This window comes from Nicotiana tabacum, chromosome 11, assembly GCF_000715075.1.
Source record: "Nicotiana tabacum cultivar K326 chromosome 11, ASM71507v2, whole genome shotgun sequence".
Lineage (NCBI taxonomy): Eukaryota > Viridiplantae > Streptophyta > Magnoliopsida > Solanales > Solanaceae > Nicotiana > Nicotiana tabacum.
This window is the reverse complement of record NC_134090.1, coordinates 60,333,214-60,349,282: the sequence shown is the minus strand read 5'-3', so window position 1 is coordinate 60,349,282 and position 16,069 is coordinate 60,333,214. Positions and strand designations below refer to the sequence as shown.

At 37.0% G+C, this 16,069-nt stretch overlaps 1 long non-coding RNA gene across 1 annotated transcript; it reads left to right on the top strand.

Moving 5' to 3' along the window:
• The first annotated feature begins 574 nt into the window (after positions 1–574).
• LOC142166522 (uncharacterized) lies at positions 575–4,101 on the top strand. Its single transcript, XR_012696930.1, has 4 exons — positions 575–709; positions 858–920; positions 3,289–3,381; positions 3,540–4,101. It is a non-coding gene; the product is annotated as an uncharacterized LOC142166522 (long non-coding RNA).
• The last annotated feature ends 11,968 nt before the right edge of the window (positions 4,102–16,069 follow it).

The window sequence follows — 16,069 nt, the reverse complement described above, 5'->3', positions numbered from 1 at the left end:
GTTGTTCTTTGTTCTTGATGCCCTTGAGTGTCACTTGCAAGATTGATAGATGACTTGAGAGAATGCTTGATCAATTCTTGATGTGCAAGTGTTTTTTTACCTTTGCTTGATGTTAATAATTCATTTGTGACATCACTTGAATGATGCAAGCAAGATAGGTAAAGGGCATTCTCCATAAAGTTGATTGTTATACTGTTTTCGCACTGTTGCATGTGCATGCAACAATTTTACAGCTGGGTTAGTCTTATTTTATGTAACACTCCTCAAATTTATAAAAGTTTCGAGACACACTAACTATAGAACTAAATTATTACTATTTTTATTATTTTTATATTGGCTATATATATATATATATATATATATATATATATATTGGATATACAATTAGAAAAATATTAATAGTTTTAATATTGTTAATTATTAAAAGGTGGGTATCATTAATTATTAGTTAAGTTAACAAAAAAAAGAAAAGAAAAGAAAAAAAGAAAACAAAACAAAAAAAAGGGAGCACGTGCCTTAGCCCATAAAGGGCTGTGGAATGCAAGACTTTAAGCAAAGTCTTATTTCAAAAAAAAAAAAACGGAACACAGCTTTATACCAAAAAACAAAAACAAAATGTTGTTCTTTTACGCAGCAATCGCAAGGCACGTCAGGAACCAAAAAAAATAAATTTGAGGGTTCTATACAAACCACTAATTCTTGAACTCAGGTATATAAAATTCCCTATTGTCAATTACTCTACAATAGTAATAGGTAAGAATAGAATAGTTAATTCCCTTCTTTCTCTATATCAACAGTAAAGTTCCGTGTTTAGGTGCGAAACTTTAAAATTAATTAAAATGTATTGGTTGTTGTAGAATCGATTGTTTGACTGGTGTCAATTGGACTGGGGCCTACGTATTGGCTCGAGAAGTTTTGAGGTGAGCTGATATAACTCTTTACTAAAGTGGTTTAACTCACAAAAGCACGCATACAACGTGTTTGATGAATTGCTTAAAAGAGTTTATATTTACTTAATTAGAGCGAGCGAGTACCTACTAACTTAGAATTGTTCGAACAAAAGTTAAGATGATTTATTATGATATATGTGCATAAATTTTCAGATTTTTGTGCTATTCATATATGCTATTTTTATGTTGAAAATTTATGAAGAAGCAAGAATCTTTAGAAACACTTTACATGTTTATTTCATTCTTATGTCATGCTTTACATTTAAGGATATCAACATGAGCATGTACATGATATTCTATAAAGAAAAGATTTGGACTTGAAAAGTCACAAGAAGAAGTTTTAGAAAGAAAAGATTTTTGGGATTCTCCTTTATTCTGAGAAGGGGTCATCGTCCAGGCCGAGGGTCCTGACCAAGGCATTGACTTCCTGAAACTACTTGTGCCAAAGTAGGGAGCACACGAGCCGAGGGACTCGTTGCTGAGAATTTACCTAGCCAAACTAAGATATGATACATGAGCGCTGAGAACCATGAAGCGAGTGGCACCTCGAGGATTGGGCCTATTTGATCAGGTTGGGATCGAACCCGTGCCGATCACACGGTGACTGAGACAAAATTAAGTCAGGATAGTTGGAACTCCCAAAGTATAAAGTGAAGTATTTCTTTTATAAGAAAGAAAAAGAAAAGAATTTCTTTAGAATGTTCATAAACTGCTATTATGCAATTATTTAGAATTATTCTTATAAGCTTTATATTTTACATGCATTTAGAACATTTGCTCGTAATATATATGATATTAAAGTTTCGCCCCCTGTTGTTGAGACTCACTGAGTACAATGGATGGTACTGGCGTTCTCTTTTGGGAACCTATGTTGGTCTGCGGTACAATGTAGGAACCGGTTTTGCAGGCGAACAGGATTCGGGTTAGGACTTCCTTCTCTTCCAGTGCTATTGGTGAGCTCCGCTTTTGTTCGTGGAGTATTCCTTAGAGTCATCTTTATTTAGTTATTTCTTTGTTCGCTTAGAGAACTGGCCAGGAAATCTCATGTCTGAGCAATGCGTCAGTTTATCAGTAGAGGCTTCATAGACATAGTTGTTGGGTCAAGATTCAGATGTTTTTTTTAATAATAACTTAGCAGTAATTCAGTAGTTACTACGAATAAAGTTTTGGAGTTGATTTATTTAAATATTTAAATTAATCAAAAGTATTTGGTTAGAGTATCGCCTTGTTGCATATAAAGTTTGAAGTTATAATAAATTTGATAAGCCGAGATGGTTCGCTTGATCATGCTTAGTGATTGAGTGCCGGTCCCGACTTGTTCAGAATTGGGTCGTGACATACAGTCACCTCGGGAACTGATAGCTATCTGTTCCCTCTGCTGTTCCTTGGACTCTGAAGAGTTGAACTGTGTCTGCAACTGGAGACTTGTTGATCTTTAAGTTCTTGAGGATGTGTATCAGGTTCCTTATCTGGTTTTTAACGCTAAGTTTGTTGGATCATCAAAATATAACAGGGATACACATATAACCTATTACTTTTATTATTATTTTATTTTAAAAAAGAATGATATCTATTTGAAAATAATTTTCATTTAAATCTCCCTTACTATTATATTTTTATACGTATGAAAATATCATGATATACTTAAAATCATAAGAATTCTTTTTTCTCTCTTAAATTTAATGCATAATCAGACACTACCATATAAATTGAACCGAAAGGCGTAATCATATTGACTGATAAACCTTATTCATGACAACAAGCGCTAAACTAACAGAGGAAAAGGTAGCCAGTCAATCCTATAAAATTAGAAAATGCGCAATAAGTTTCTCAAGGTGTTTACCAAATTAATAACTTGTGTGCGAGAACATGATTTGCCCTCTTCATTTTTGGAACATTTGCACTTGGTTTGAGGGATGAGATTTGTTATGCAAACCAGGTAAATATTTTCGCAAATCCCAAAATATATTTGTGTGCGAGAACATTTGCCCTCGGCCATTTATCAAATGTTTTCGCAAATCCCAAATGGAGATGGAGAGTTGGTTTCTGGTTGAACTAGACACAAAAAATCATGAAACTTTTGCGTAAAGTAAATTTATTGAAGTAAAAGCTTGGACTCAAAGGCTGCATTTAATTTCTTGGGAACGGCAGCTCTCTCTCTCGCTCATGCGTTTTCATTTTCATTTTTGAAAAGATAATTTCTCAGCTCTTGTTGCTCCATACATGTAAAGTTATCCATTTTGGCATCCTTTAGCTTATGCTTCCAACATTTTAAAGGTAGAGATGCACAACATGTTTTCTCATCTTCATCTGATACATCTTCATATATAAATTTCAGGGTACTCTTCAAGCCTAGACTACGTCGAACAAAGCATAGGGTGTCCAGTTAAGGACAAATCCAAAGCAAACTATCAAGAACGTCCAAAACTGAGTAATTCTCTGCAGCACTTCTAAATTCTATATGCAAGCAATCAGTATCATAGAGTGGAGGAACCAAGTTTTTTCTCGTCTTCTTTGTTATAACTATCGCCTTTTCACTGTCGCATGATCGCATCCTAACACAATATAATACCCTTTGATTGCTTGAAGCATCCAAGAAATCTCATGAGCTCGGACTACCAACGACTATCATCAAGTGTCTGTCCCTGGTACAAGAATAGTCGCACTTTTAGCAAGGCTGAAGCTTTCAATTTGAGTGTAGGCAGCTGATTAATACAAGCATAAGAGAAGCTTGTTAAGTTAGGAGTATGCAGTTCAATATTAAAGCAAAATGATACATCAAGATTCTCAAGCCGGCTTGTCGTTTGTGATCTTGATTCTCTTCAATTCACTGCAACTGAGTAAGCACAAGTCTTCAAGATTGGGTAGACTTGAAAAGATTTTCAACGGTGACACGCACAAGATGGAGGTACAATCTTTTCAATGATTTGCAAGCAGTTATTCCAATTACTTTCAACATACAATCAATGTGAAGATTTTCAAGATTGGATGCTACAATATCAACCATCTGTACGTAAATCAGAAATTCACTACTAAAAATCCGGAAAAAGCGACCACAAAAAGCAACCAAAGTTGGTCGCTTACAGGTCAAAAAGCGTCCAAAATGGCTTGGTCGCTATTTTGCTGGTCCCTTTACCTTAGAGACCAAATATTCGGGATAAACAATATACCGACCAAAGTTGGTCTCTATATTTAAATTACATTTTTTTTAATTTATTATTAATCAAAATATAGCGACCAACTTTGGTCTGTAAATTAAATATTATATTTAAAATCTGGAAACTAGCGACCAAAGTTGGTCGCTTTTTTTTAAATTTTTTTTTAAACATAAGCGACCATAATTGGTCGCTATTTTCCAGAAATTATTTTTTTAAATAAAATAGAGACCAAAGTTGGTCGCTTTTTAAGAAATCTGGGTTAATTAGCGACCAACCTTGGTCGCTATTGCCTAGAAATATATTTTTTAAATAGAAAAGTGACCAAAGTTGGTCGCTTTTCTAGGTATAATTTTGGCAGAAATTGCCTGTTTTGGCAGCTACACCACCTACCAGCATACCAAATTCCCTATTACAAGAAACAACAACAACAATACCAACAACAACAACAACATTAAAACCAACAAAGTATAAAGTTCAATAGAACTAACCCATTAAGCTAACAAAACTAAGTTAACGCTTATTACAAGCCCATTCCAAAACTGGTTCTATTGTCTAGTTCAAAGTATATAAAGTACTCATGGAGTGTTCTTTTAGCATCCTCGTCCGAAAGTTGGATTGTCTCGCCCGACTCATTAGGTGGCTGACTGCGTATGAATTCTTCCACGTCAGTTGTGAAGCGACCCTATAAGAAAAATTACATTGAATTAGTATTTCAAAATTTATATAAAAGTAAATCAAAATACTTAATGAAAAGTAAAAAACTTACATGTATAGTCGAGGCTCAGCCTTCGACCCACATTTCTGGATCAGTCTCTTTCTTCTTCTTTACAATACGAGTCTCATTGAATAACTCATCTTGTTTCATTGGCATCATAAGGCTGTTTGTGGCTTTGGTGATTATCCTCGTAGTACTATTACTCGGGATGAACTTGGATACAGAGAATAACTTGGTACTAAATTTCAATTCATATCCACAAAAGTTCAATTCATATCCTAAAATTTCAATTTATAAACTAAAATTCCAATACATAAACTAAAAGTCCAATTCATATCCTAAAGGTTCAATTCATATCCTAAAGGCTCAATTCATATCCCAAAAGTTCAATTCATACACAAAAATTTCAATTCATACATAACAATTTCAATTCATATCCTAAAATTTTAATTTATAAACTAAAATTCTAATATATAAACTAAAAGTCCAATTCATATCCTAAAGGTTTAATTCGTATCCTAAAGGCTCAATTCATATCCTAAAAGTCCAATTCATATCCTAAAGGTTCAATTCGTATCCTAAAGGCTCAATTCATATCCTAAAAATTCAATTCATACCCAAAAATTCCAATACATAAACTAAAAGTCCAATTCATATCCTAAAAGTTTAATTCATACCCTAAATGCTCAATTCATATCCTAAACGTTCAATTCATACACAAAAATTTCAATTCATATCCTAAAGGCTCAATTCATATCCTAAAAGTTCAATTCGTACACAAAAATTTCAATTCACATCCTAAAATTTCAATTCATATCCACAAAAGTTCAATTCATATCCTAAAATTTCAATTTATAAACTAAAATTCCAATACATAAACTAAAAGTCTAATTCATATCCTAAAGGTTCAATTCATATCCTAAAGGCTCAATTCATATCCTACAAGTTCAATTCATATCCTAAAGTCTCAATTCATATCCTAAAGGCTCAATTCATATCCTAAAAGTTCAATTCATACACAAAAATTTCAATTCATATCCTAAAGGTTCAATTCATATCCTAAATTTCAATTCATATCCACAAAAGTTCAATTCATATCCTAAAATTTCAATTTATAAACTAAAATTCCAATACATAAACTAAAAGTCCAATTCATATCCTAAAGGTTCAATTCATATCCTAAAAGTTCAATTCATATCCTAATAGTTCAATTCATATCCTAAAAGTCCAATTCATATCCTAAAGGTTCTATTCATATCCACAAAAGTTCAATTCATATCCTAAAATTTCATTTTATAAACAAAAATTCCAATACATAAACTAAAAGTCCAATTCATTGTCATGACCCGGAATTCCCACCCTCGGGAGTCGTGATGACGCCTACTCATAGAAGTTAGGCAAGCCATGAACTTAGAAACCACTAACTCATTCGTTTTTTATACATGTTTCGCCAGTTAAATTATCAATGGTTAAGCATTTAAATGACAACAGAAAATAAAATTTAGCGGAAGTCTTAAATAAATATGAAACCCAAATATCTAGAAACCAATACATGCCTCTACTCAGAACCTGGTGTCACATCATCCACGGACTACTAAGAATACTACATACATAAGTTTGAATGAAATATAATACTGTCTGTCTCGAATACATGAGATAACAGAGTATAAAATAGGATAGAGTAGATGCCGGGCCTGCGGACGCCTGCAAGGCTACCTTGGTGTCTAGGTGGACTGAAGGCTGGCTCTCGAACTAATGCTGCTGCTCAAACGCTGCTTCGGTATCTACACATAAGTGCAGAGTGTAGCATCAGCACAACCGACCCCATGTGCTGGTAAGTGTCTGGCCTAACCCCGGCGAGGTAGTGACGAGGCTAGGACCAGACTCCAGATAAACCTATGCAGTTATATAATATATGACGGAAAAAATAAACAGGTAATAAGCAATCAAAGCTGGGGAAGGGGAATATGCTTCGGGGGTAGCAGATAAAATAGAATATCAAAGAATAATAAGGAAACTACAACTTAACTTCTAACACGGATAAAAAGAAATAAGGCAACTTTCACTTTCAGTTTCATCTTGTTGCAGGTGTGCAACCCGATCGCATTTCTCATATCTTGTGGTAGGCGTACCACCCACTCCCATTTCATTATATGTTGTGGTAGGCGTACCACCCGCTCCCATTTCATTATATCTCGTGGTAGGCGTACCACCCGCTCCCATTTTATCGATCTTGTGGTAGGCGTACCACCCGCTCCCGTTTCATCATATCTTGTGGTAGGCGTACCATCCGCTCCCATTTCATTATATCTTGTGGTAGGCGTACCAACCGCTCCAATTTTCAAGTCATCACAAAATTACAAGAAATCCCGGTAAGGGAACAAAAATAATATAATAACTTCCCGGCAAGAGAACAACAATATCGAAATAGTCATCCCGGCAAGGGAGAATCAGCTATAACCAAATCTTAAATCATTTTGTGCTTAACTCAATTAATGACAATACTCAATCATAACTAATATCTACGAGGATAAAATCAATCTTTACTCAATATAGGAGATCATTAATTAAAGCATCCGAAGTTCCATCTAAGAGCACAACAATGTTCAAATTTAAGACTTACGGTCAGGCTCAACAACAACGTATAGATACTCGTCACCATGCCTATACGTCGCACTCAACAAGAAGCAAGTAGCAAATAGGACTCAACTCCTAATCCCTCAAGCTGAGGTTAGACCGAACACTTACCTCAAACTTCCACGGCCAATTCAATCCTCAATTACCGTTTTTCCTCTCGAATTTGGCTCCAAATCAATTGTATCTATACAATAATGGCTTCAATACATCAATAAATGCTAAACAATGCGAACCCAATGCCTAATTATAGCTTTCCAATCATTCTTCCCCAAATCCCAAAAATCGACCCCGGACCCGTTTGGTCAAAACACAAGGTTCGGACCAAATTCAAATCACCCATTCACCCACGAGCCCGCATATATAATTTGTTTTCAAATTCGACCCCAAAATGAGGTTTAAATCAAGAAAATCAAAAAGCCCTAACTCTACCCAATTCCCTAATTTCTACCCTTAATTACATGTTTTAGGCCTAGAATTTCAATAGATGTTGATGGAAAATGAAGAAAACGAGTTAAACAATGCTTACCCAAGAAACTTTGGTGAAGAAATGCTTCAAAAATCGCCTAGGAGCTTTGGAGAAGAAAGGGTTTATGAAAATGTTATGAAATCCCGTTTTTGGTTCTGTTTTGGAACTTTAAAATAACTGGGCAAAATGACTACGCGTTCGCGATAGACCTCTCGCATTCGCGATGGGTCAGGCTTTTTGGCCCTTCGTGTTCGCGGATAGGGGCTTGCGTTCGCGAAGCTGTAGCTCCTCGAGCCCTCGCGTTCGCGACCTGGTCTATGCGTTCGCGTGGAAGGGAATTTCCTTCAGCAAATTTACTCATCGCGTTCGCAAGGGTTCTCCCGCGAACGCGAAGAAGACCATACCAGAACTGGAAGCCTGCAACTTTCATAAGTCTAAAACCACTCCAAAACACCTCCGAAACACTCCCGAGCCCTCGGGGCTCCTAACCAAACAAATGCACTAACTCAACATCATCATACGAACCTATCATTGCGATCAAATAGCCTAAATAACCTCAAAAACAATGAATCAAACCTCAAAATCAAGAATTTTTCCAAATACTTCATCAAGTTTCAAATTTAGGATTTCAAGTCCGAAACACGTCAAACGACGTCCGATTTAAACCAAACTTTACAGAAACATCTTAAATCATATATAAGACATGTACTGGGCGCCGAAACCAAAATACGGGCCCCATACCAACACGTTCTAATCAAATTTTATTTCAATTTTCCTTAACAATTTTAGAAAAACAATTTCCTTTAAAAATTCATTTCTCGGGCTCGAGACCTCGGAATTCAATTCCGGACATATGCCCGAGTCCCATTTTTTCCTACGGACCCTCCGGGATCGTCAAACTACGGGCCCGGGTCCATTTACCTAAAATGTTGACCGAAGTCAAATTTCATCATTTTAAACTCAAATTTCATCATTTTTCACAAAATTTCATATTTAAGCTTTCCGGCTACGCGCCCGGACTGCGCACGCAAATCGAGGAGAGTCTAAATGAGGTTTTCAAGGCCTCGAAAGCACATAATGCAATTACAAATAGGTGATGACCCTTTTGGGTCGTCACATTCATATCCTAAAGGTTCAATTCATATCTTAAAGGTTCAATTCATATCCTAAAATTTCAAATCATATCCACAAAAATTCAATTCATACCCTAAAATTTCAAATCATAAACTAAAATTCCAATACATAAACTAAAAGTCCAATTCATATCCAAAAAGTTCAATTCATAAATTAAAAGTTCAAATCATAAACTAAAATTCCAATACATAAACTAAAAGTCCAATTCATATCCTAAAAGTCCAATTCATATCCTAAAAGTTCAATTCATATCCTAAAAGTCCAATTCATATCCTAAAATTTCAATTCATATCCACAAAAGTTCAATTCATATCCTAAAATTTCAATTTATAAACTAAAATTCCAATAAATAAACTAAAAGTCCAATTCATATCCTAAAGGTTCAATTCATATCCTAAAGGCTCAATTCATATCCTAAAAGTTCAATTCATATCCCAAAGACTCAATTCATATCCTAAAGGTTCAATTCATATCCTAAAATTTCAATTCATATCCACAAAAGTTTAATTCATATCCTAAAATTTCAAATCATAAACTAAAATTCCAATACATAAACTAAAAATCCAATTCATATCCAAAAAGTTCAATTCATAAATTAAAAGTTCAAATCATAAACTAAAATTCCAATATATAAACTAAAAGTCCAATTCATATCCTAAAAGTCCAATTCATATCCTTAAGGTTCAATTCATATCCTAAACCCTAGATTCTAACTAAACTATCAAGACAATACAAAGTATAATTCAAATCTAACTAAACTAAATTCAACACTAATTAAACTAATTAGTTAATAAAATTAATTAACAAAGCTAACTAAAACAAGATCTAAACCCTAATCCTCAATAAAATACAATGTTCAAAGAATTTAGACACTAATTCATATCCTTAAGCTACAATATTGAAATAATTGAAACAAAAACTAGAAATAACAAAGATTCAAGGTTATAATTCAAACCTAGGTTTTTTTAGGTGGAGAATGTCACGATCCAAAATCCATTAATGGTCGTGATGGCCTGAACACCGCTGTCAGGCAAGCCAACCATAAATACCTAATTAAACTCTCATTTAAACAATTGTGAAAAAGTCTATTTTTTCTTCAATTTTTACTAGTAAAAGATACTCAATTCAAATTAAATATACATGTCAAGAAGTCAATACAAAATACCCCATAACTATCCCAGAACCCGGTGTCACAAGTGCATGAGCTATTTCTAGGAAGCAATACAATACAACAACCGTCCAGAATACAAATTGGACAGAAACTAAATACAATAATCTGGAAGAGACTGTACTGGCTGCGGGTCATCTCGAGAACTGCAACTCACCTAAGTCTCTGTATCAACCATGCTCCTATGCCTGCCAGACCACTAGTGATGCATGTGCCTGTGCAACAAAAATGCACAACAAGTGTAGCATGAGTACGAAAACAACGTGTACCCAATGAGTATCCCGTCTAATCTCGAAGAAGTAGAGACGAGAGGTCGACTTCGACACTTACTAGTGGTCCAATAATGATTATTCCGTAATATGATAAATCGAGGATTTATATAAACAGGAGTTGTACTTTCAATAGGATGAAACATGTAAACAATTCTTTCTTTTATGCGAAATTTCCAAATTTCCTTTTTTTCATCATTTATACACATATTCTCAAACCGGGAAGGGGAAATAACAACTTCAATAAGTTTCAAGGCAAGCAATACAAGCATGCGTAAATCATGCCAAGGTCGTACGGCCCGATCCAACAGAAATGTAAAATGTGCATTGCCGAGGGTCGAACGACGCTAACCATAGATGAATCTATTACCCCGCTCGCGAATCCTCCATGCGATGCGGTCAACATAAAATAAACAAACATCCTGCTCGCGAATCATACATGCGACGCAGTTACACATAGAATCACATATTCAAACAGTTAATCCAAACTTCATTAGGGAACAACTATCCAATGAAAATCCAAATCCTCCTTTTTTAACTATTTAAGAAAAATGAAGTTTAATCCTTTTAGAAATTCATTTACCAATTCGATAGAATTTAAGTAAGTCAAACCGCCAATAGGATTACAAATTTTTCCAAGTACAACATGTTTTTGGGTCCTAGACTATCCGGACAATAGCATAATAGTAGCTACGCACGGACTCTTGTCACCTCGTGCGTACGTAGCCCCCACAAATAGGAGAACATAACCAATTAACTCACCTATGGGGACAATTCCCTCTTAAAAGGTTAGAAAGGAGACTCACCTCGCTCCGAAGCCTATATTCCGATTCAAGAACGCGCTCAAACCTCCAATTTGGAGCCGAATGATCCAAAACTATTCAAATAGGGTAGGAACTAGTCAATACATGCTCAAAAGTTCACATTCTAATTATTAAACCAATTTCCCAACCCTAAATGCAAGGTTCCTAAAATTCATCCCCGGGCCCATGTGCCCGGATTCTGAAAATTTCCGAAGGAAGTTGTTCTCTATAACCTAAGGATCAATAATATGATTTCTAATCTATTTCATAACCAATTTCGTGGTAAAATCTAAGTTTTATTAAAACCCTAGGTCTAGCTCTAACCCCTTGATTTCTCCAAATCTTTAGGTGTTAATCTACCAAAAACCCGAGTGTTAAACTTAGAAATAAGGGGGATGAACTTATCTCATGATGCTATGTGGAAATACCTTCTCAAGAGCTCCAAAATCACTCAATACCCGAGTGCCAAATGGTCAAAAATGGCTGGGGCTCGACTTAAATGAAGCTAACTGCTTCAGCAGTTTCCGCATCTGCGGTCAGAGGACCGTATTTGCGGTCCCGCATCTGTAAAGGGAGGCCGCATATGCGGAATTGGCTAAAAGTGCTGGGATTGCTTTTGCGGTCTTGAAGCCGCATCTGCGAAGCCGCTTCTGCGGTTTGGCCTGGCCAACTCTGGGCTGCATCTGCGAGGCTTTGACCACTTCTGTGGTCTCGCACCTGCAGTCGACCAACCTGTCACGACCCGAATTTCCCACCCTCGGGAGTCGTGATGGCGCCTACTAATGTGAGCTAGACAAGCCAATCCTTTAAACTAATTACTCTATTATCCAATTAATTCTTTTTAACAGATATAAAGCAATAACGTATAAACAGCGGAATATTTAATTAAGCGGAAGAAAAACAATAAAATATCTGATTCTGTAGCTATTACAACTACTTAAGCCTTAATCACCCAAAACATGGTGTCACAGTGTCACAGATGGTCTAAGACTTCTAAATACAAGGTCCGAGAATAAAAGACACATTGTTTCTGAAGCAAAAAGATGAAACAGGAAATAAAAGATAGAGGAGATGCCAGGGCCTGCAGACGCCTGCAGGTCTACCTTGGATCTCCGCGTGGACTGAAGGTAGCCTCCAACTAAGTGTCTAGCCTAACCTCGGTGAAGTACTGACGAGGCTAGGACCAGACCGCCAAATAAACCTGCGCAGTTATATAATATACAGCAGAAAGTAAAGCAGGAATAAACAAGTAAAGATAGGAGGGGGAAACATGCTTCGGGGAATAACAGGTAAAATAGAATATCAAGAGAACTATAAAGGAATCAAAATCCAACCACTAACAAGAATAAGGAAAACAAAGGCAGATTTCACTTTCTTTTCACATCTTGTTGCAGGCGTGCAACCCGATCCCATTTCCTGTATCTCGTGGCAGGCGTGCCACCTGCTCCCATTTTATTTATCTCGTGGTATGCGTACCACCAGCTCCCATTTTATTATATCTTGTGGTAGGCGTACCACCCACTCCCATTTCATTTATCTTGTGGTAGGCGTACCACCCGCTTCCATTTCATTATATCTTGTGGTAGGCGTACCACCCGCTCCCATTTCATGTATCTCGTGGTAGGCGTACCACCCGCTCCCATTTCATTATATCTTGTGGTAGGCGTACCACCCGCTCCCATTTCATTATATCTTGTGGTAGGCGTACCACCCGCTCCCAGTTACAAGCCAACAATAATCACAAGGAATCCCGATAAGGGAACAAGAGCAATATAACAACTTCCCGGCAAGGGAACAATGATATTTCAACAACATCCCGGCAAGGGAACAATGGTGATAATAACAAACATCCCGGCAAGGGAACAATGGTGATAATAACATATGAAGCATAAAGCGCAATAAACCACAAAGGAGTCATAACAATTATAATACAAGACTCACGGGCATGCTTGACACCAACGTATAGATATTCGTCACCATGCCTATACTTCGTACTCCACAATTAACATGTATCAAATATGACACAACTCCTAATCCCTCAAGCGAAGGTTAGACAAAACACTTACCTCGATGCCACGGACACAATTCAAGCCTCAACTATCGCTTTACCTCTTGATTCCACCACTAACTCGCTTGTATCTAGCCACAAGTTACTTAATAACATTAATAAATGCTAAATATACCAATTCTAATGCATGAAAATAGGTTTCATAGTATATTTCCCAAAAAGTCAAAAATCGCCCCCGAGCCCACATGGTCAAAACCCAAGGTTCGAACCAAAACCCGATTACCCATTAACCCCCGAACCTAAATATATAATTTATTTTGAAATCGGACCTCAAATCGAGGTCCAAATCCTTTTTTTTAAAAATAAACCTAGGTCCTACCCAGAACACCCAATTCCCCCCATGAAAATCATTGATTTTGAGTTGAAATCATGTGAAAAAATGTTAATGATTGAAGAAAATGAGCTAGAAATCACTTACCAATGTTTTGGAGAAGAAAGGTTATTTGAAAAATCGCCTCTTATGTTTTTTGGGGTTTTGAAAAATGAAAAATAACTGAAAATCCCATTTTAATATACCCCTCTCAGACCCCCTGTACGGACCGAACAAAATCGAGTGCGGCCGCACAACTCCCATGTGGACTGCAGTGACATGCTTTTGTATTTTGTCCATAATTTTCTCTACAGATGTCCAAATTGTGATATTTTTAGCTTTCTGGAAACTAAACACGAAGGGCTACAACTTTCTTTTTTGAATCATCTCAAAATTCTTGTAGATCAAAAGATATAGGCTTCCGAAGTCGGACCAGTGAACCTGTACGGACCGCACAAAATCGAGTGCGGTCGCACAACCCCCACCGCAGACAGCACTTAAACCAGTGCGGTCAGCACTGGCGGGTTCAGAGATTTGCACTTCTCTGAACCTGCAACATCCATGTTTTAAGCCTAAGACATCCCGGAACCTACCCGAAACTCACCCGAGCCCTCGGAACTCCAAACTAAGTGTGCATACTAACTCAAAGACATCATATGGACCAGTTCGTGCGATCACATCATCAAAATAACATGTAAAATCATGAATTAAACCTCAAAACTCAACATTTTCATCAAGAACTCTCAAAGTTCATAACTCTTCAACCAGAAGTCTAACTCACGTCAAATAAACTCCGTTTTCACCAAATTTCACAATTATCTTTCAAATACTATAACAAGTTTGTACCGGGCTCCAGAACCAAAATACGGGCCCGATAACATTGGTTTCAAAAATTAATTCTTTTCTTCATTTCTTAGATAATTCAGTAAAATAATTTCTTTCAAAAATTGATTTCTAAGGCTTGGGACCTCGGAATTCATTTCCGGGCATACGCCCAAGTCCCATATTTTATTGCGGACCTCCCGAAATCGTCGAAATACGGATCCGGGTCCGTTTGCTCAAAATGTTGACCAAAGTCAACAATAATCAAATTTTAACTCTAGAAGTTTTCTATTTCTCATATTTTCACATAGAAGGCTTTCCGGATATAGGTCCATACCACGTACGTAAATCAAGGTGGGGTAAAAGGGAGGTTTTAGGCTTCGGAACACTGAATTCACTTGCAACACAAGTACCGCAGGTGCGATTATGATAGAAGTAGATGCTTCAGCACTTCTCCAAATTCCATTTTCATTTCGTTAACCACCCGGAATCCACCCGAGGCCCCCGGGACCCCAAAATAATCATACCAACCAGTCCCAAAACATATTACGGACTTGCTCGAGGCCTCAAATCATATCAAACCATGCTAAAACCATGAATCGACCTCCAATCCAAGCTTTATGAACTTTAAAATTTCAAATTTCTACTTTCGATATTTAAACGTATCAAATCACGTCCGATTGACTTCAAATTTTGCACACAAGTCATTTCGACATTACGGACCTACTCCAACTTTCGGAATCAGATTCCGACCCCGATACCAAAAAGTCCACTTCCGGTCAAACTTCTCAAAAATCTCCAAATGATCCACTAACCTCCAAATTCACTTCCGATCGCGCTCCCAACACCAGAATCACCATATGGAGCTACTCCCAGACTCGGAATCCCAAACGGACATCGGTAACACTGAAATGCACTTCAACCCAAACTTATGAAATTTCTTCCAAAATGCTAACTTCCACAATGGGCGCCAAAACGCTTTCGGGTCATCCAAAACCCGATCCGGGCATACGCCTAAGTCCGAAATCATTATACGAACCTACTGGATCACCCCAAATCTCGATTCCGAGATTGTTTACTCAAAAGTCAAATCCTAGTTAATTCTTTCAACTTAAAGCTTCCGAAATGAGAATTCTCTTTTCAAATCAACTCTGAACTTTTCGAAATTCAATTCCGACCACGCGTATAAGTCATAATACCTGAAGCGATGTTGCTCATGGACTCAAACTGCTGAATGATGCACGAGAGCTCAAAACGATCGGTCGGGTCGTTACAGAGAAGGAGAGAAGGGGCAGCGACAGCGGCGGCTCCGGCGGTGGCTCAAGCGGTCACAGTGGTGGCGCGGGGTGGGGGGATTGATTTGTGTGAGGGAAATAGAGAAGGGGAGGGGAATGTGATGAGAGAGAGTTGGGGAAATTTGTTTTAGAAAATAAGAGAATGGGAGGGGAAAACCGTTTTTGAGTCGGATTTACAAAAAGCGACCAATGTTGGTCGCTATTTTTGGTAGCTAATTACATTTTGACTGTTTGACCAAAATAGCGACCAACGTTGGTTGGTAGTTTTTGACTG